The sequence below is a fragment of the Bubalus bubalis genome, chromosome 9 (genome assembly GCF_019923935.1).
Source record: "Bubalus bubalis isolate 160015118507 breed Murrah chromosome 9, NDDB_SH_1, whole genome shotgun sequence".
NCBI lineage: Eukaryota > Metazoa > Chordata > Mammalia > Artiodactyla > Bovidae > Bubalus > Bubalus bubalis.
Window position 1 is genome coordinate 54,007,911 of NC_059165.1, and position 22,330 is coordinate 54,030,240.

General features: G+C 41.9%; 1 protein-coding gene and 1 long non-coding RNA gene across 5 annotated transcripts in view; one reads left to right on the forward strand and one right to left on the reverse strand.

The window, feature by feature from the left end:
• SH3RF2 (SH3 domain containing ring finger 2) overlaps positions 1–22,330 on the reverse strand; it is a 151,135-nt gene that overhangs the window by 116,562 nt on the left and 12,243 nt on the right. The gene's annotated exons all lie outside the window — the stretch shown is intronic.
• LOC123335052 overlaps positions 1–22,330 on the forward strand; it is a 126,808-nt gene that overhangs the window by 45,022 nt on the left and 59,456 nt on the right. The window lies entirely within an intron of this gene.

Sequence of the window (22,330 nt, forward strand, 5' to 3'; positions counted from 1 at the left end):
AGAAAAAATAAATTTATTTTTATTTTTAAAAATTAAGTTAAAATGTAATAAAATGTTGGAGAAGTATTCCAAACATTTAATTTTTCTTGAATCTCAGTTTCCAGGATATAAAATGGGATGATGTTGGTACAGTTACCCAAGGTCTCTGTGAGGATTAAATGAGTTAATACATGTAAAGCCCTGAGAGAAAGGGTTTGGTCATGATTAGCCATTATTATTATTAGGCAGAATGAGTAGGTTCTTTGCACATGTATCTCTTCTTTCTTGTTAAGTAGAGTATTTTCAGATTAAAGGGGTAGGGAGAGAACAAGTCCTAGGAGAATGTGCTCATGATATGTGATGCTACAGGATGACTTTGGTCATTCAAAATCCTGGGAACCACACACACATGTTGGCGGGTATACTGACCACCCCATCCCGATCTGCCTGGTGTTCTTTGACAACTCACAGCTGGGATCCTTCTTTCCTCTAAGCTGGTTTATCCTCTCACCTCTGTAGCTGCTCCAAAAACCAGGTAGAGAAATAGGAAGTGTTGGAATCTGCCTTCCAGCTCTTTCCATCACCACTCAGCTACATGACAACCTGGAGTCTTTCTGATCTATTGAAATTGTTTCTCATCTCCTTCCCTTCCATCCTTTCCTTCCACTTCCCACAATTCCTATTTCTTTGAATTCCCATCACATTGTCAGCCCTACACTGCCTACTTGATGATGCCATTCAGCCTTGAATTTTTTTTTCTAGTTTTTCCATAAATAAGTCTTTTCTTCCAGCAAAATTATAAATTCAAGAGCAGGAGTTGTGTTTCCTTCTTCTTCATAACCCATATGGGGTTTAGCTCTCACTAGATTTTTTTCACACTATGCATTTTTAACTTGATGTACAGTTGATGTATAATCTTATATCAGTTATAGGTGTACAATATACTGATTTGTAATTTTAAAGGTTACACTCCATTTATAGTTATTATAAAATATTGGTTATATTCCTGAGTTACATTAGGTTATATTCCTAAGCTACAATATATTCTTGTAGCTTATTTTATACTGAATAGTTTGTACCTTTTAATCCATTACTCGAATATTGCCTCTCCCTCTTTCCCACTGGTAACCACTGTGTGTGTGTGTGTGTGTGTGAAGTCGCTTCAGTTGTGGCTGACTCTTTGTGACCATATGGACTGTAGCCCACCAGGCTCCTCTGTCCATGGGATTCTCCAGGAAAGAAAACTGGAGTGGATTGCCATGCCCTCCTCCAAGGGATCTTCCTGACCCAGGGATGGAACCTGCCTCTCTTATGCCTCCTGCATTGGCAGGTGGATTCTTACCACTAGTGCCACCTGGGGAGCCCTAGTAACCACTAGTTTGTTCTCTCTGTCTGTGAGTCTGCTTCTTTTTTGTTTCATTCACTAGCTTGCTGTTTTTTTCAGATTCCATATATAACTGATATCATGTAATATTTGTCTTTTCTTTATCTGTTTGACTTATTTCACATAGTATAATGCCCTCTAAGTCCAACTGCATTGCTGCAAATGGCAACATACATTATTTTTTATGGCAGAGTAGTATTCCATTGTATATATATATATACACCACATCTTCTTTATCCATTCATCTTTTATGGATACTTAGGTTAGCTTATAAATAATGCTGCTATGAACATTGAGGTGCATATATCTTTTTGAAATAGTGTTTTCATTATACCCAGGAGTGGCTTAGATGGATCATATGGTAAACACTCTAGTTTTTCTGAGGAACTTCCATACTGTTTCAATAGTGGTCACACCAATTTATATTCTCACCAACAGTGTTCTAGGGCTCCCTTTCCCCGTATCCTTATCAACATTTATTTACATTACTTTTGATGACAGACATTCTGACAGTGCGCTGTACATTTTTAATAAACACTTGATGGCTTGATTTATCTGTTTGGCAGAAGCATGTAAATATTTACATATCCTGGATCTATAAAATTTGTTCTAGATTACAAAATACATTCAAATACATTCTAGTCTGGCTGGATATCTGGCTGAACTTGAGAACAAATTCAGGTACCTCTATGCTGCTCCTAACAGTTCTTTATGTGATTAAATATTTTAATCACATATTAATATGTGATTAAGAAGAACTAAATCTTATCTATAAAAAAATCTAGGAACTTCCCTGGGGGTCCATTGGTTAAGACTTTGCCTTCCAATGCAGGGGGTGTGGGTTCAATTCCTGGCGGAGGAGCTAAGATTCCACATGTCTCCCGGCCAAAAAACAAAACATGAAATAGAAGCAGTATTATAACAAATTCAATAAAAACTTAAAATTTTAAAAAATAAAAGAAATCTAGACATTATAAAATGTATTAAGAAGATATAGCTCCCTTTTCTGCTCTCTCCTCTATTCTACTTCCTGGACAGTAGTATAGTGTTACTTGTTTAGTCGTGTCTGACTCTTTGCAACACCATGGACTATAGCCTACCAGGCTCCTCTGTCCATGGAATTCTTCAGGCAATAATACTGGAGTGGGTAGCCATTTCCTTCTCCAGGGGATCTTTCTCAACCCAGGGATCAAAACTGGGTCTCCTGCATTGCAGGCAGACTGTAGTTTGATGTCTATGCTTCTGGATCTGCACTGTTCAGTATGGTAGCCACATGTGGCTACTGAGCACTTACAATGTGGCTAGTCAAATTTAATGTGCTGCAGGTACACACTAGATTTCAAAGACTTAGTGTACAAAAAAAATGAAAATATCTTGTAATTTTTATATTGACTACATGTGAAATAATATATTTTGATGTATTAGATTAACTAAAATATATTATTAAAATTTAATGTGGCCACAAAAAAGCTAAATTATATACATGTCTCACATTATATTAGCGAATAATGGTCTAGGATTTTTTTCTATGCATATACACATCCATATACATGCACAAACATATGTAAACATAATTTTAACAAAAATGTCCATATAACACATGTAGATATGTTTTGCATCTTGCTTTTTTTCATTTAGTTATACTTTGTGGACATGCTTTATTAGTATATTTAGATCTATCTTCATTTTAAAAAATGGCAATAGATATTCTGTTGTATAGATAGATCATTGTTTATTTGATCATTTCTCACACCTGGGGCTGTTTCCAGTGTTTTCTTTTATAAGCAATGATGCAGAGCTTGAGCATCTATACACAAATATTGTTAAGCACTTCACTAATATTTCACAATTGAGATTATTAACTTAATAAGTACAAGTATCTCAAATTTGATAGATTAAGCCAAATTTAAACAGTCTTGAGAATCTGATGAAGGTATGAACTCTCTCTCCAGGAAACTGCACACAGGCAAACATGTGTATGGTTTTCCATAGTGTCAGGAATTCAAGGATCTCCTGAAATTAGAGTTAAGAAGCACATGTACACACTGCTCTATGGAAAATGATAACCAACAAGGTCCAACTGTATAGCACAGGTATCTCTGCTCAGTGTTATGTGGCAGCCTGGGTGGGAGGGGAATTTGGGGGAGAATGGATACACATATCTGTATGGCTGAGTCCTTCTGCTGTTCACCCGAAATGATCACAACATTGTTAATCAGCTATACTCCAATATAAAATAAAATTTTTAAATAAAATACAAACAAAACCCCAAATACAAAAACAACAAAACAGAGTTAAGGAGTCTACTGCTGGTGAAACAACCTGCCATAAATTCAGCTTCTAGGAGTCCTGACTGTTGACTAGAAGAGAGTGACAAGCCCGCAGTGGTCCAAAGTCCACACCCTGGTGGTAGGCAGACCTGGGCTCAGAGCCCCACTCTGAGGCTGATACCTTGAACTCACACAGCCTCAGTCTCCTCCACCATGAAGCAGAGGACACAGCCTACCTCACGAGGTCTGACAGGCACCAAACAAATACTATTTCTCTTTTGGCGCTTCTGCTGAAGGATTTTACCTTGAGGCATCTTTGTTCCACCGACAGTTTGCAGACTGCTCTCAGTGCTTGGTAACCGGTCAGTGACCAACTTGAACAGGAGTCGTAAAAGGCAGAACTAGAAGGGTGAATTCATATCTGTGTTGAGTTTACTTAAAGGCTGGGCACCTTTTCTCTACACAAAATTATTGTTTTGAAGCAGTTGCCTAAGTAGGAACCATTGAAAACAGTATTCAACTCAAACCAGGGCTCCTGTTCCAGTATCAGGGTTCCAATTGGCAGATTTTTACCTAAAGGATAAGAGCTAAAGGATAAAAGAAAAAGGCCCTTTGAAGGATCTTTGGTCCCTGTTTATGAAGTAACTAATGTATTTGCTTCATAAGGACCCATCTTATCATCTCTTCACTCCCACCCATGAAGTCTGGATTATTCTGAGTGTAAGAACCACATCTCCTCTGTCTCTTGGGTCCCCCAGCATCTGGTACAGGACTGGATATAGAACGTGTATTTTAATTCTTGTGAACTAGAACCCCTTTCAGATCAGATCAGATCAGTTGCTCAGTCGTGTCCGACTCTTTGCGACCCCATGAATCGCAGCACGCCAGGCCTCCCTGTCCATCACCAACTAGGTCCTCAATATAGAGAAGAGAGGTTTGTTTATTTTTTTTTTCCAAATCATTCTGAAAATTGGTCTGAGAATTATGCAACAATAGTTAACATTTAGTGAGCATTTACAATGTGTCAAACACTGCTATAAACCATCGCATACATTGCCTTCCTTTTTTCTCACAACCTCAAGGTATAGGTGTTATTGATTCCATTTTAAAGGTGAGGGAATTGAGTCCCAAAATAGGTCTCAGCTAGATCACTTCTCTGTCTCACTTCCATTGTCTTCTCTCTCTGCCTTGCCCTCCTCACAGTGTCCCTACTTCTGCTTTGCCCTCACCCAGTCCTTCACACAAACACAGCCAGGATGATCCTTCGAAAACCTAAATTAGATCATATCCTTTCCATCTGAAACTTTTCAGTGGCTTCTCATAGCCTTTAAAATCTGATGGGGCCCCTGCCTTCCTCTCCCCTTCCCTGTGACTCCCCGCCCCTTCGGTACAAGGCCTGAAGGCGGGTCCTCTAATACCTCATTTTCTCTTCTGCGGGGACTTCTGCACAAGCTACACCCTTGCCTCAGATACTCTTGCCCAGCTTTTTAGCGGGGTCATCCCAACTGATCCTTCACTCCCTTGGGAAGTAACTTTTTCTCATCTCTGATTCTCATTTTAAGTAAGACTCCCTCATCAACTTCTTTTAATTAAAAAAAAAGTATTGAAAAAGACCCTGATGCTGGGAAAGACCAAGGGCAAAAGGAGAATGGATGACAGATGACAAGACAGTTGGATGGTATCACCAACTCAATGGACACAAGTTTGAGCAAACTCTGGGGAATAGTGAGGGACAGGGAAGCCTGGTGTGCTGCAGTTCATGGGGTCACAGTCAGACACGACTTAGTGAGTGAATAACAACATCAACTCCTGTCTAAAATATCCCTCCCCAAGAATAGGCTAGAGCTTTCGGACCTTTTTCATCTTATTACCAGACACACCTTAGAATGTTACATGTGTCTATGTGTTTTACTACTTAGCATCCCTGATGAGAAGGCACGCTCTGTGAGAGTGGAAGCTGCATCTCCATTTCTCTCCACTGCAGTATGCCTGGCATATGGTGGCTGACAAATACCTGCTGAAAGGATGAATGACACTTAGAGTGGCTCATGTCAACACTGATTACCTCACCTCTTTTCAACTTTGAAAACCCCAAAATGCCCACTCTATTGCTCTCTGTGCAAAAGGCAATGCTTGTTGAAATGAATACAATCAAATTTCAACTTTCTTTTCTTTCTGGCAGCTTAACAGAAGACTGCCATCATCCTAGTACAAAATGGTGATGGCTTGAGATAGCAAAATGATGATTGCTCAGAATAGTCTTAGGATGATGTGTAACACACTGAGTCAATTGATCATTGACTGTTGGGCTAATACAGCCCCAGATAAACAAGTGAACTCACAGCACTTGCTACAGAATCAAACAGAAACTAAGGGTAAACACCTCTGACAAAACAGGGCAGTGCCATTTCTAGGAGAAAACCTGAAAAATTGCAACTGGCTCAAGTAGGGCTCTTATAGCTTTTGCTTTGTGAAAAACCTGTCAGAAATAACAAAAGCCTGAAAAATGAGTTGGCCATTTAATTATTCTCGGCACATACAAGAAAATGTGCTTCTACTGAGTGTTTTTTGTGAGAACAAAGTGGAGCTGTGAAGCAGATCACTTAAGGATCCATAGTCAGAATTGACATGGCTCATCTATAACGTGCTCGCCTCTGGTCTTGTTGTAAATAGAATTGAACTGCAGTTCTCATACTTTCTAATAATATGGCGACATGGCAATAAAAACCCAAAGCAATTAAGGGGGACTCCAAGGAATCAAAGAGTTGGGGATGAGGGAGAGGATTGAGAAGGTCACCTGATGTTATTTAACTCAGCCCCTGTGTTCAGGGGGCTTGAAAGGTAGATACAAGTGAAGGTAGGAGGGGGTTTGGTGTTTAATCAGCCTGACAGGACTGATTAGTTTAGTAGTTTTTCACTATATGAAAACAAATTCTCTTATGCAATAGTTAAAGGTATTGTGCTCCATTTGTTTCCTTTTTCTTCTGTCCTTCCTCTCTTTCTTCCTTTCTTTCTTTTGTGTTAATGTGGCTATGATACCTCCCAGTATAAAGTTTTTCATTTCTCACCCAGCTGAGCTTAATCCCTTCAATCTTTGGACCTCTTTTTTTATTGGGTAGCTGCTGCTGCTAAGTCACTTCAGTCATGTCCAACTCTGTGCAACCCCATAGACGGCAGCCCACCAGGCTCCCCTGTCCCTGAGATTCTCCAGGCAAGAACACTGGAGTGGGTTGCCATTTCCTTCTCCAACGCAGGAAAGTGAAAAGTGAAAACGAAGTCACTCAGTTGTGTCTGACTCCTAGCGACCCCATGGACTGCAGCCTACCAGGCTCCTCCGTCCATGAGATTTTCCAGGCAAGAGGACTGGAGTGGGTCGCCAGTGCCTTCTCCATTTTATTGGGTAAGGGGAAGGTTTATGCCAGCCCACAGCTAACTCTATTAAGTCATTCATTTTTTGTTTATTCATCCATCCATGCATCCAGTATTTATTTTGTGCAAACTGTAAAAGAAAGAAATAATTGAGCAACATAGTCATTGCCTTCAAGAAACTGAGTCCAGGAGGAGAAAAAGGCAAGAAATAACCATCAGAAAAGGAGAGAAGTTTGCTGCAGTGGCCACTACTGGTCGCTAAGCCATTGCAGCGCACCGATGTGGGTGGCCTGGTATATGTTGGGTGCTCCCCCCTCCCCCCAAAAAAAAGAAAAGGAGAGAAGTGTTATGGTTGGGGAAGCATGGAGTCCAAAGGGGATTCTGACTTAGCCTCTTTTCTTCCTCTTATCTTGCCTCCTTATTTTTTTCAAGTATTTTCTGAGTTTTAATCTGGCAGCAGAGGTGGTGGGGTGAGTGTGTACAGTAAAACCATGCATATATAGGATACATGGAGGCAGGACAAAGTGAGTGCCAGGTGAGGCTTGCTACAGGAACTGAAGAGGGAGACAGAATCTCAGGCAGGGACAAATAAATGAGACCAGATACTGTACAACTAGAGGAAAACATAGAACTCTTTAACATAAATCACAGCAATTTTTATTTTTTTAGGTCCATCTACTAGAATAATGGAAACACAAGTAAAAATAAGCAAATTGGACCTAATTAAACTTAAAAGTTTCTGTACAGCAAAGAAAACCATAAACAAGACAAAAAGACAACCTTCAGAATGGTAGAAAATATTTGTAAACTTTGTAACTGACCAGAGATTAACTTCCAAAATATACAAACAGCTTATACTGGTTAATATAAAAAAAGAAAACCCCACAAACAGCCCAATCAAAAAATAAGCAGAAGACCTAAACAGACATCTCTCCAAAGAAGACATACAGATGTCCAGCAGGCACATATAAAGGTGCTCAACATCACTAATTATTACAGAAGTGCAAATCAAAACTACAGTGAAGTATCACACCAGCCAGAATGGCCATCATCAAAAAGTCATTTACAAATAACAATGCTGGGGAGAGGGTGTGGAGAAAAGGAAACCCTCCCATGCTATTGGTGGGAGTGCCAATTAGTACCGAGAACAGTATGCTTCTGCTGCTGCTGCTGCTAAGTCGCTTCAGTCGTGTCTGACTCTGTGCGACCCCATGGACGGCAGCCCACCAGGCCCCGCCGTCCCTGGGATTCTCCAGGCAAGAACACTGGAGTGGGTTGCCATTTCCTCCTCCAATGCATGAAAGTGAAAAGTGAAAGTGAAGTCGCTCAGTTGTGTCCGACTCTTAGCGACCCCATGGACTGCAGCCTACCAGGCTCCTCCGTCCATGGGATTTTCCAGGCAAGAGTACTGGAGTGGGGTGCCATTGCATTCTCCAGAGAACAGTATGGAGGTTCCTTAAAAAGCTAAAAATAGAGTTACCATATGATCCGCCAATCCTATGCTTGGGCACATATTCTGAAAAGACAAAGGCTCTAATTCAAAAAGATATACACATCCCAATGTTCATAGCACAACTATTCACAATAACTAAGAAATGGAAGAACTTAAATATTCATTATCAGATGAACAGATAAAGAAGATGTGATGTGTGTGCGTAAACATACACACACACACACACACACACACACACACCCACCAGAATATTACTCACCCCAAAAAACAAATGAAAAAATGTCATTTGCAGCATCATGGATGGACTTAGAGATTGTCATACTAAGCGAAGTAAACCAGACAGAGAAAGACAAATATCATATGATATCTCTTACACATGGAATAAAAAAAAAAATGACACAGAGGAACTTATTTACAGAACAGAAATAGACTAATAGACATAGAAAACAAATTTTTGGTTACCAAAGGAGAAGAGGGTGGGGGAGGGATAGATGAGGTGTATGAGATTAACAAATATATACAACCACATATAAGACAGATCAACAACAAGGTGCTACTGTATAGCACAGAGAAATATATTCAGTATCTCCTAATAACCTTTAGTGGAAAAGAATCTGAAAAAGAATATATATATATATATACATTCCATTGTAAAAGGGTTTTCTTTTCTCTACACCCTCTCTAGCACCTTTTATTTGTAGACTTTTTGATGATGGCCATTCTGACCCGTGTGAGGTGATACCTCATTGTTATAGATATGGAATCATTTTTCTGTAAACCTGAAAATATTATAAATCAACTATACTTCAATTTAAAAAAATTTAAGAAAAAGAAGAAGTAGCATTTGAATAGGAGCCTTAAAAAGTGGGGGCAGGATTTTGATGTGCTGAACTGTGGGGTGGTAAAAAGGTTGGATGGAAAGTCAGACAGTTCAGGGAAATAATAAAACATTGGGAGGTACTTGGTATTTTGGTTTGTTTTTGCTTTTAACTGCCATGAATAAATGCCATGCATTTAGTTAATCCTAAATAATACTAAAGATGTGCCCAGGATTTAGGAGTATTCTTACTGAGATGTTTGCGCAGGCTCTTCTCCTTCTGTGAGCTACCTTTCCTTTATTCCCTAATAATTCTGGCCCTGTAGTGCAGATGGCTGACCCCAGCCTGCTCTCTGTGGCCACATGACCTAGTCCTGACCAATCAGAGTATTCCTTACATCCCATCCACAGCAATTTCTCAGAGGGTCGCATAAGACCCAGAGCAAGCTAATTAGCATCTCTGGTATAGAGTTGTCAAGGAGAATACCTGCAGTTTCTGTAAGAGTAACAGCCTTAAGAATGTTGTAGAGTTTAGCTGCCAATATCTTTCTCCTGGAAAGAACTTTTCTAAGAGTGAAGAAAGCAGTGGCAGGTAGGGCAGAGACAGAGAGCTATGGAATTCAGATTGCCATGAACCCACAAACCCTGCCACTCCTAAGATCTGTTCTTCAAATTTCCATGAAACAACCCATCCTCTAGTCACTCTCTCCCCCCTCCTTTTTTTTTTTTTTTTTTTTGCTTAACTTAGTTTGGCAAGGAGTTTTGCAAATTGCAGCTGAAAACATCCTCATATATAGAGCTGATAAACTGTGTTGACACAAGGGAAATTTTCTTGGATAAGCTGGTCTAAACAGTAATAATAAAAATTGACATTTCAGGTTGACATCTGGTTTGGCCAACTTTTCATGCTTGATAAGTTGACGGCTTCAATCAGCAACTGCAGTTAAAATGATAAAACCACTGTGGTTCTAAGACAAGGCTAAGTAGATGCCCTGACTTTGAATTCTTTACACCAAAATCACAAAGTTCTTTTAACCGTGAATCACCATTATTATTCGTGTATTTTAGGGTCTTGATTCCTTTCATTCCAGAGAATTCTGAAATAGTTTCCTATCTGCACCTAGGATTTTCTGAGTGTTTACTTCATCTGGCTCTGAAAGGTTATCTCTTTCTTTGGCTCCCTCCTTCCCCACAGGGAGTAAGAGGCAGGATGGTCTGGGGAAGAGTCAGCGAGCTTTCCTGAGAAATGAAAAAACTCTAATGACTCAATATGTGCTAATTTCTACTACCAAATTAGGGAAAGACTGTCACAAGTGATAACTAAAGATAACCTCTAAGGATTTTTCCGTACTACACTCTTGAATTGACATGAAGCAAAAAAAAAAAAAAAAAAAAGGATGGACGCAGATGCAGGAATACAGTGGTTCCTGAAAAATCCTACTGTCTTCAAAAACCATACCAGTTTACCCTCTTCATTTTATCTCCACAGGCAACTTTCCAAGAGTCAAAGCTGGGTAATGCTCACTGTTGGAGGATGTGTTAGCAAAGCTAATTTCAGCATCTGTATAAAATTTTCCATCAGTGGCGTGCTGCTATCAAATATCACGCTACCTGTGAAAGCTCTTTGAGGGACTGCATTTTAACTTCCTGCCTTGTTTTCAATGAAACTGAGAATTGTATTTGTCATCTGCCTTGCCTATTGGACTCTTTTTGATCCCAGTTTTGACCCTACTAATATATCTTAAAGTGCCAATAGCAATTTTACATGCTGTTAATGTTCTTCCTAGGTAAGAATCTCATCTTCTATTTCAGCAGACTTCATTGGTAAAAATGCCAGGTTTCCATTTATCAGAAATATTATATCCCCCCTTTTCCCTCTGCAAGAAGAAATCAGACAGCCATGAACATTAGACACAAACAAGGTATGTCAGCCTGCCCACCTTTAAACAAAAGTTCAGGGAAGAAATACTTTAGATACAAGGAAACCAGGGGAACACAGGACTTTAATTTCATCTTAGTTTAGTCAGTACCAGACACAAAGGAGTCTTGCGATTTGGAATCAGGTCTTATCGGTTAAAGTTACTGGATTATTTCAGTCCAACAGGTATTTACTATGTGCCAGGCAAAGAGCTGGACACGACTGAGTGAGCATTCATGCACACAGGCACCGAGCAAGGTGGTGTCGGAAAAGAATTTTCTTTCTTTCTGGGGTTGTGGAGCTAGAGCGATGTTACTCTCAGCTGTCTGTTGTCACGTTTCTTGTAGTATGTGTTCGTGATTCTTTTGAGTGCCATGTATCTGAACTCCCTTTCTATGTTTAGAAAGTCACCCTCCTTATGAATTTTAGTGCATGGGAGAAACTGCCTCAAAATTACGAAGCTGTAAATGCCAGCTTTATCAGTACCACTTTCAACCAGGGGCCAGGCTCTGTCAGTGACAGAAATCTGACTTGGACTTCAAATTGGGAGTGAGTGACACAAGAAGGCACCCAGGGAAGACGCATCTGCACTTCTGTGGGAAGGTGGTGGGGATAACACAAAGGTGACCTCCAACTGCCGTAGAAGGAGAAGGGCCATGGTGGGGGCGGGGGGAGATTCAGTGTTCAGTGTCTGCAAGGTCCGCCCTGCAAGTCAGCACTTGGTCATTTGAGGTGGTGTTCCTGGCAAAGTGGTCTCAAATCAGTCTTTGCAGCCTTTCCAGAAATTCTGTGAACTTAGTAATCCTGCCTCTTCTTACTTTTATTACTACTACCTCTACACCTGGTTGTTGTTTAGTTGCTCAGTCAGGTCCGACTCTTTGTGATCCCATGGACTATAGCCTGCTAGGCTCCTCTGTCCATAGGATTTCCCAGGCAAGAATACCAGAGTGGGTTGCCATGCCCTTCTCCAGGGCATCTTCCCGACCCAGGGATAGAACCCTAGTCTTCTGCATTGGCAGGCGGATGCTTTACCACTGAACCACCAGGGAAGTACACTATTACTACTACTATTATTATTATTTGCAATGGATTCTCTTGTTTGCAACTAAGAACCCTGGGGGATGCACCTTCTTCCATCCACATTATGGAGAATGTTATTTGTAATTGGGGAGAATAATGCCATTATAGGGAAAGAAGTGGAGTTATGATACAGGAGTGATCTGGCAAGACAATCTGGGTCCTTTGAGGTCCTGAGACCAGCTTTCTGAACTTCCCGTTTCATGAGTTAACAAACTCCCATTTCTGTTTGAGCTCATTTGAGGTGGGTTTCTGTCACTTGCAAGTAAAAGAGTTCAGACGAACACAGATGAAAGCAAATGAATATTATGTATCAGGAGGCTCAAAAATATTCATCCCCTTTGAGTCAGTAATCACTTTTCTATTCTTTGGAAATAATTTAAAATGTTTAAAAGACAAAACCAAAATAGTGGTTGCTATTAGGCGAATGGTTGCATAAGAAAGGGCTTTCAGAGAACAATATCCATGAAACTGAGCCCCTTGATGCCAATGCCAGGCTCACCTCTTTCATACCTTTTGTTTCACATAAGAAAGATTTTTCTTTCACTGCCATCCAGTGTTGCTCTATGTCTCTCTGTGTAGTTTGTCCCTTGTTCTTTCCCCCAAGTCTTTAGAAACTGCCTCTTGAGGCTCCAAATTGGTATAAACTGTAAGACCGTGGAAATGTTTACATGCTTTTCAGCCCAAACTGCAGCTGAGGGCCAGAGGTCTCAAAGTGCCCTTACCAGGCCATGCTGCAAAACACTACACGTGATCTGAATGTGCTCACATTTCTAAAGGAGTGCTTTATGTTGAAATCTGTTTTGGAGGCCTCCAATCCAAGTCCAGCAAACTCATTACGATGGCCTGGACAAGAGGCAAGGCAGTTAAACTACAAGGTGCTCAGGCCAAGATTCAGAAAGCCTGGCATTGCTCCTGGTGTCTATTCACAGGTAAACTGTGTAGCCTTGGCTAGTCTTTTCTTCTTGCTAAGCCTCAGACTCCATATTTGTATAGGAAGACACTGTGGCAGGCGGTTTCTTATGATCCTTTGCAGCTCTCAGCACCTGTGCTTTATGATTCCTTACAAGGTGGCATTTTCTTTAAACAGAAAGCCTGAGATGAACTTGGGTTAAGAGCGCCTTTTATGTAACACCCAGTCTCGGTCAGGCCTCAGGCAGAGTCATGGGAGGAATTTGTTTGGATGGGTTTCTCCTTTAAAGGAATCTGTCTTTCTGAGTCCTCAGAGTCAAGTCTCCTGAGACAGCACCTAAGGATGCAAGCCTGATGTGGCCCCAATTCTGCTCCTGGCTGGAGGCACCCAGGGAGCTGGTCTGAGTTGGCTCTGGACAACCCAGTGATTCAGACTTTGTTGTTATTGTTCAGTTGCTAAGTTGTGTCTGACTCTTTGCGACCCCATGAACTGCAGCACACCAGGCTCCCCTGTCCTTCATTTAATATAAAGAACAGCCATTTGACACAACAATGTAGATCAACTATACATCAATAAAATTAAATAAAAACAACCATTTGAAAAGATGAAGCTGACTTACTGAGGAGGAAACTGAGGCTCAGAGAGTTTTAGTGACAGCCAGCCAGTGAAAGAGCTAGGATCAGACTCAAGTCTTTTGGCTTTAATGCCTGTGCTTTTCCCTCTGCCTGACTGACATTCTGCCAGTCAACACCACTGAGCAGTGACATGTTCAGACAGGGGGACATGGGGCTGATCCCCACCTCTTCTTGGGGTTAATGTGACAGTCAGTTCATTTCAGTCACTCAGTCATGTCCGATTCTTTGAGACCCCATGAACCGCAGCACGCCAGGCCTCCCGGTCCATCATCAACTCCCAGAGTTCACCCAAACCCATGTCCATTGATTCGGTGATGCCATCCAACCATCTCATCCTCTGTTGTCCCCTTCTCCTCCTGCCCTCAATCTTTCCCAGCATTAGGGTGTTTTCCAGTGAGTCAGCTTTTTGCATCAGGCGGCCAAAGTATTGGAGTTGCAGCTTCAAAATCAGTCCTACCAATGAACACCCAGGACTGATCTCCTTTAGGATGGACTGGTTGGATCTCCTTGCAGTTCAAGGGACTCTCAAGAGTCTTCTCCAACACCATAGTTCAAAAGCATCAGTTTTTCTGCGCTCAGCTTTCTTTATAGTCCAACTCTCACATCCATACATGACCACTGGAAAAACCATAGCCTTGACTAGACAGACCTTTGTGGACAAAGTAATGTCTCTGCTTTTTAATATGCTGTCTAGGTTGGTCATAACTTTCCTTCCAAGGAGTAAGCGTCTTTTAATTTCATGGCTGTAATCACCATCTGCAGTGATTTTGGAGCCCAGAAAAATAAAGTCAGCTACTGTTTCCCCATCTATTTGCCATGAAGTGATGGGACCGGATGCCATGATCTTAGTTTTCTGAATGTTGAGCTTTAAGCCAACTTTTTCGCTCTCCTCTTTCACTTTAATCAAGAGGCTCTTTAGTTCTTCACTTTCTGCCATAAGGGTGATGTCATCTGCATATCTGAGGTTATTGATATTTCTCCCGGCAATCTTGATTCCAGCTTGTGCTTCTTCCAGCCCAGCGTTTCTCATGATGTACTCTGCATAGAAGTTAAATAAGCAGGGTGACAATATACAGCCTTGACGTACTCCTTTTCCTATTTGGAACCAGCCTGTTGTTCCATGTCCAGTTCTGACTGTTGCTTCCTGACCTGCATATAGGTTTCTCAAGAGGCAGGTCAGGTGGTCTGGTATTCCCATCTCTTTCAGAATTTTCCACAGTTTATTTTGATCCACACAGTCAAAGGCTTTGGCACAGTCAATAAAGCAGAAATAGATGTTTTTCTGGAACTCTCTTGCTTTTTCAGTGATTCAGCGGATGTTGGCAATTTGATCTCTGGTTCCTCTGCCTTTTCTAAAACCAGCTTGAACATCTGGAGGTTCACGGTTCACATATTGCTGAAGCCTGGCTTGGAGAATTTTGAGCATTACTTTACTAGCATGTGAGATGAGTACAATTGTGTGGTAGTTTGAGCATTCTTTGGCATTGCCTTTCTTTGGGATTGGAATGAAAACTGACCTTTTCCAGTCCTGTGGCCACTGCTGAGTTTTCCAAATTTGCTGGCATATTGAGTGCAGCACTTTCATAGCATCATCTTCCAGGATTTGAAGTAGCTCAAGTGGAATTCCATCACCTCCACTAGCTTTGTTCATAGTGATGCTTCCTAAGGCCCACTTGACTTCACATTCCAGGATGTCTGGCTCTAGATAAGTGATCACACCATCGTGATTATCTGGGTCATGAAGATCTTTTTTGTACAGGTCTTCTGTGTATTCTTGTCACCTCTTCTTAGTATCTTCTGCTTCTGTTAGGTCCATACCATTTCTGTCCTTTTTTGAGCCCATCTTTGCATGAAATGTTCCCTTGGTATCTCTAATTTTCTTGAAGAGATTTCTAGTCTTTCCCATTCTATTGTTTTCCTCTATTTCTCTTCATTGATCACTGAGGAAGGCTTTCTTATCTCTCCTTGCTATTCTTTGGAACTCTGCATTCAGATGCTTATATCTTTCCTTTTCTCCATTGCTTTTCACATCCCTTCTTTTCACAGCTATTTGTAATGCCTCCTCAGACAGCCATTTTGCTTTTTTGAATTTCTTTTTCTTGGGGATGGTCTTGATTCCTGTCTCCTGTACAATGTCATGAACCTCCATCCATAGTTCATCAGGCACTCTATCTATCAGATCTAGTCCCTTAAATCTATTTCTCACCTCCACTGTATAATCATAAGGGATTTGATTTAGATCATACCTGAATTGTCTAGTGGTTTTCTCCACTTTCTTCAATTTCAGTTTGAATTTGGCAATAAGGAGTTCATGATCTGAGCCACAGTCAGCTCCTGGTCTTGTTTTTGCTGACTGTATGAGCTTTCCCATCTTTGGCTGAAAATAATATAATCAGTCTGATTTCAGTGTTGACTATCTGGTGATGTCCATGTGTAGAGTCTTCTCTTGTGTTGTTGGAAGAGGGGTTTGGTATGTGACAGTAGAGCACCTTAAAGTCACTAGCTATGACTACATCCAGCTTTGTCTCTTGATCTCTGTGAGACCCTAAGCAAATTATTCTTTCTGAGCCTCAGTCTCCCTACTGGTAAAATGGGATGAAGGTAAAGGGTATCTGCCTCACACAGAAGTTACAAGAATTAAATGGAAGTGCTTCACATAGTGAGTTTTCAGTGAGGTTAGTGACACATCAAGGGTCCAGTTTGCATGCCCAAATCCATCAAGTTCCACTGTGTCTACTTCCAAGTGTATTCTCACACCCATCCACTTTTTTCCATCAAACATACCATCTTAGTCCAGGTCACACATCCAGAAGACTTGAAATTGATCTTCTATTCAATTGGCCAATAAAGTTCACTTGGGTTTCTCCATAACATCATACAGAAATTCCTAAATGAACTTTTTGGTCAACCCAATATTTCCATTCTTGTTCCCTAGAAATTCACTTTCCACCCAAGAGCCAAAGTAATATATTAAATTGAAAATCAGATCAGATGGTGTCCCTGCTTTAGTCTTTCTCATTGTATCCAGGATCCGAGTTCCCTTCTTGACCATGGCTTCTTGGTCCCTGTAGACCTTCCCTTGCAACCTTTTCTCATGCCTCTCACCTCACTGCTTTATCATCCCTTAGCCAAGTGGGTGTTCGGTCAGTTCCCCAAACTCAGCGAGATCCTTCTGGGATCAGGCTCATGATGTCCTCCATCACCAGAACCCATCCTTGCCTCATCACAGAGCTGCCTTCTTCTCATCACTCAGATCTCGGCACAAATGCCTCCCCTGATCAAGGATCTTCCCTTTCACCCTCTATTTCATATCCTTGTATAGATAAAAGTTAGTTTATACAGCAGACACTTAGCACAATTTGTGATTATCTTGGTTATTTCGTGTGCGTGTAAGTGACACAGTTCGTGCTCTGCCTTTATCTTCTCAGGTCCCATTCCCATTTCTGTGCAATTCAGCTTCACTTCCAATAGCCAGCACCTGCAGTTCTGTTGGAAGACTTGCTTTGAGCTTCTAGAACATACTGTGCCCCTTGGGGTAGCTCTTAACCAATGACTGACAGGTATAGGGGTTTAAATACCCAGATCTTTCACCTCTTGGCCACAGTAATTCTAAGGTCTGAGTTTTACACTGTTTCCCACAGTTTTTCCAAAGGGTTAAGCATCAGTAATCCATTGTGGTGAGTGGCTTCAAAACACACCTTAACTAGTTACCTCCCTCTCCTGTATGAGGTCCCCACGCCCTGATCAATGTCCTCACACATCCCAAATGATCTGTGAGCACTCAACTCTCGTGTCAGAGTCTGATTCCTGGGGGAACCCAACTAAGACCATGGCTTTTTTGTTCATCGATCCCAGTAGAGCGTACATTTTATGTCTGTCTTGTTCATGGTTATATCCTGCTGTCTAGTTTTCTCCCTGGTACATAGTGAGAACACGCAATATATAATTGTGTAATGAGTACCTACTAGTGGTATTACTACTGCAATGTAGCATTTTCCCCTTTCATTGAGTTTAGTTTATACCACTAACCTACCTTGCTTCCTTGGTGGCTCAGATGGTAAGGAATCTGCCTGCAATGCGAGAGACCCAGGTTTGATCCCTGGGTCAGGAAGATCCCCTGGAGAAGGGAATGGCAACCCATTCTAGTATCCTTGCCTGGAGAACTCCATGGACAGAGGAGCCTGGACAGCTACAGTCCAATGGGGTTGCAAAGAGTCGGTCACAACTGAGTGACTAACACACATATCTTGCACCCACATAATGTTACATGTTTCTTCCCAAATGTACAGAATAAAAAAATATTTGTCTTCCATAGTGCTTTCAAGAGTAGCATTCCTGTTACAGTATTGATTAGCAAGGTTTATTATGGCTGGAGGCTCTTTACTGGAAGAGATCTCAAGAGACATTCTCTAAGACTGTGTCATTGCTTCCTGAAATTCCAGTGTGGAGATACTTCAGAGATCTTTCATAAGACAGAACTGCTTACTTTTTAGATAGTTTAAGCAAAAGGCAACTGGATCCTGGACCAGGTGCTCCCAGTAGAATAAGATGGACAACTATGCAAAGACAGGGGCAATATTAATACTAAACAATAACAAAAATCACCAACATGTAGGAATGTAAATTTGTGTAGCTGCTGTGGAGAATAGTGTGGAGGTTCCTCAAGAACCTGAAAATAGAACTACCACAAGATGCAAAAATTCTATTCCTGGGCATACATGTGAAAAATGCCCAAACCTCCCATTTGAAAAGATACATGCACCCCAATATTCAGAGCAGCACTATTTACACTTGCCAAGATATGGAAGCAACCCAAGTGTCCGTCAACAGGTGAATGAATTAAGAAGATGTGCTATACATATATACAATGGAATATTATTCAGCCAGGAAAAAGAATGAAATTTTGCCACTTGCAACAATGTGCAAGTTGTGTCCAACTCTTTTGCAACCCCATGGACTGTAGCCTGCCAGGCTCCTTTGTCCATGGGATTTCCCAGGCAACAATATTGGAGTGGGTTGCCATTTCTTTCTCCAGGGGATCTTCCTGAGCCAGGGATTGAACCTGTGCCTCCTGCATCAGCAGGTGGATTCTTCACCACTGAACCACCAGAGAAGCCTTGAAAGGGGAGAAATTTATGCATCTTTTTCTTTAAAACATAAATGCAAATACTTCTGAATCATTTCCATATTCTGTAAAATCTTTGATACAGCAGAATTCAGAGACTCAGAGAATCTGACTTTTTCTTTAACCATAGTAACTGCTAACATTTAATAAGCACTCGGATACATTTCATGTCACAGGGCTGGTTCTCAGCTAAGCCAGGATTAAAAGCTGACTTTCCTGAATTTCAGGCTCTATTTTTCCCCACCTATAATAGACAATTTTGCCTGTCCTGATGACAGGTTTCTGAAAGGAATGGAGCATAAATATTTTGTTCCAACTCTGTTTAACTTCGAGAAAAGCAGACCAGCTTTGGATCAAAGCCTGACATGTCTCCTGATAACATATCTCCCCAAGGTTGCCCCCCCAGCCCTGCTACTCCCACACACTTGTTGCCTTGACCAGCTTCTGCCTTTCCTCCTCCTTCGTCCCTGGTTTCTGTCGCCCCTGTCTACATCTCCCATGCATCTTTTCTGCCTTTCTCTATCACTACCTTTCTCTTTTCTCTGACTCCATTTCCTCCTCTCTTGTCTCCCTCTCTATCCCCCCACTTAGACTCATTTCTACTACTTAAACCCTTCAATGTATGACCAAGTGGCATCCAGTTAAGACACAGCATATCATGCACACGGAGCTGGACTGGTCAGAGATTACCTCGTACTCCAGAAGTCTATCAACCACATTAGAATGGTGGTGTTGGTGCCAACAGAAAGTGACGGGCAATGGCAGATGGTGCAGGGCTCCCTGGGGTGCCAAGGGAGCACCATGCTTGTTCTGGACACCCTAACTGATCTTGTTAAGAGCCCAGTCATTGGATGTAGGCAAACCTGGTTCAAATCCTGCCTCTTCTTTCATCTGTAAAATGAGAAAACATCATGGACTTCCAGAGGTTGTTAGGAGAATTCAAGAAAATCATACTTATTTCACAGTGTCTGGCACACGGTGTGTGCTGCGTGATGGTCATACTTATTAAGGTGCTAATGAGAAATGTCCACCTCCCTTCTGGCTTCTCTCTCTTCTGGTCCCACCCTCCTTGCCCAGGCCATCAGGACGAGCATTCCATGTGATGAAATTTGCCTGATTCTCTAGGTTGTGGGACAGCAAGTAAAACAGAGAAGTTAGAAAACCCAGGACCTGTCTCAACCACAAAGTTCTATGATTGTGAAAAAAAAAAATCTTAGTTATTCAAAACCTTAAGAAAATAAATAGAAACATGCATGCATGCTAAGCACTTCAGTCATGTCTAACTCTTTGTGACTCCATGGGCTGTCGGCAGCCAGGCTCTGTGCCTGGGATTTCCCAGGCAAGAATGCTGGAGTGGGTTGCCATGCCTTCCCCAGTGATCTTCCCAACCAGGGATCGAACTTGTGTCTGTTATGTCTCCTGTATTCGCAGGCGGGTATTTTACCTCTAGTGCCACCTGGGAAGCCCCCAAAAGAAATGTATTTAATAGCAAATTCTTTTCCTTGCTCACGCAAAGGGAAGTAAAAGGAGTAGGTGGAAAGTGTTCTTTTTGTGAAAATACAGGCTCCTGCATCCTGGGCCCTTTTTATGATCTCTCAAGAAGAAGAAAACACTGTCATCTCCTTCTGTTCTTCAATCATCCTATTCCTTCTTCCTTCCAGCATGCAACCAAATCTCCTTGGATTTCTCTCATCCACAAAAGTTCACCACTCCGAGGAGAAACTCAAAATCCAGAAGATTACCTCTCCTGCTTCTCCAGAGGGCCAGAAAGAGAAGTTTTCTCTTTTGCCCCTCCCTTTCTCTGCCATTTCCATATACTGAAGAAAAGCCCCAAAGAAGATTTATGGCAGCTCTGCCTTTCTCCTATCCAGGCAGCTCGTTAATGTCACAGCCAAGCACCCTTCCTGAGCACAGCTCTGCAGAGATCTATTCCTGCTTCATGCCCACTGACTCTGCCGCATTGCCTTGGCAACCAATTAAAATACTCCTATGTGTGTGGCGATATCATCCTTAATTGTGCAAAACCAGGGGAACCTGCTCAGAGGAACGCACTTGCCAGTTTTGGTGTTCTCTCTATCTGGCTCCATACTGGTCTGACTTCTTTTTTTCACCTCTGAATCCCCTGCAAGCACTTCTGTGCCATTCCTAACACACCTGGCCTTAAGTCAAGAAACACCCTGGTCAACAAGACAGGGGCTGAAACGGATCCGGGGGATGAGATAGTGGGGATGTCTCCTTTCCTCTTGTCCCAGGCAAAAACACCAGGGCCTTAAAGATGCTGAATCTAACTGCAGTTTCTTGCATTATCACCAACACTACGTATTCAGTACTTCAATATTTATTGAATTCTGGTTGCATTTCAGGCACTCTGCTCGGTACAGAGAAGACAAGACACCTCCTTAACCTCAGGAGCTTACATATGCTGGGAGGCTGGAGGGTAGTCTCGGAGAGCCTGAGGAACCTGCAGCCGACTGGCTTGGGATTTGGGACAGAGGGCTGACTTTCTGGAGGAGCAAAGGGGACACTGAGATGGGAAGATGGGCTGCAGCCGACTATGTGGACCAATTTTCCAGTTAGGCAAGTGGTTCCACACTTGCCTTCTCCAACACTGGCAGGTGGCTGATACCCTTAAACGGGGGTGGTTTGCATCAGGCACTCTGGGAAATATTTGTCTTATTTCTCCTTAGCTTCTCAGGGAAGGTTGACAGTGAATAATCCAAGCTCTCTCATCAATCCTCTTGGCTTTCCATGTTGTGAGTGTGAATGGCAGCCAAAAGGCATATTTTTTCAAACCAGCGGTGTGGGGACCATGATGCCAGGACTCCCCAGCCAGTGTACGTGCCTCTCAGTGTATTTTGAGGTTTGCAGTCCTCAGTGTCATGGGTTGCTGTGAATGGTCAAGAATAAGACTAGCTGCAGGGACTTCCCTGGTGGTCCGGTGGCTAAGACTCCACACTCCCAATGCAGGGTCTGGAGTTCAATCCCTGGTTAGGGAACTAGACCCCACATACCACATCTAAAGTGTTCACATGCAGCAGCTAAAAACCCCAAGTGCCACAACTAAGACCCAGTGCAGCCAAATAAAGAAATAAATAAAATTAAAAACAAACAAAGAAAGCTGCATTTAAGTCTTCCCTGGTGGTTCAGTGGTAAAGAATCCGCCTGCCAATGCAAGAGATGAGGTTTAATCCCTGGGTCAGGAAGATCCCCTGGAGAAGGAAATGGCAACCCACTCCAGTATTCTTGCCTGGAGAATCCCATGGACAGAGGAACCTGTTGGGCTACAGTTCATGGGATTGCAAAGAGTCAGACACAACTAGACAACAAGCTGCATTAAAAAAATAAAATAAAATGCAACCTCAACAACTGCCCTGAACACAAGCACAGGAA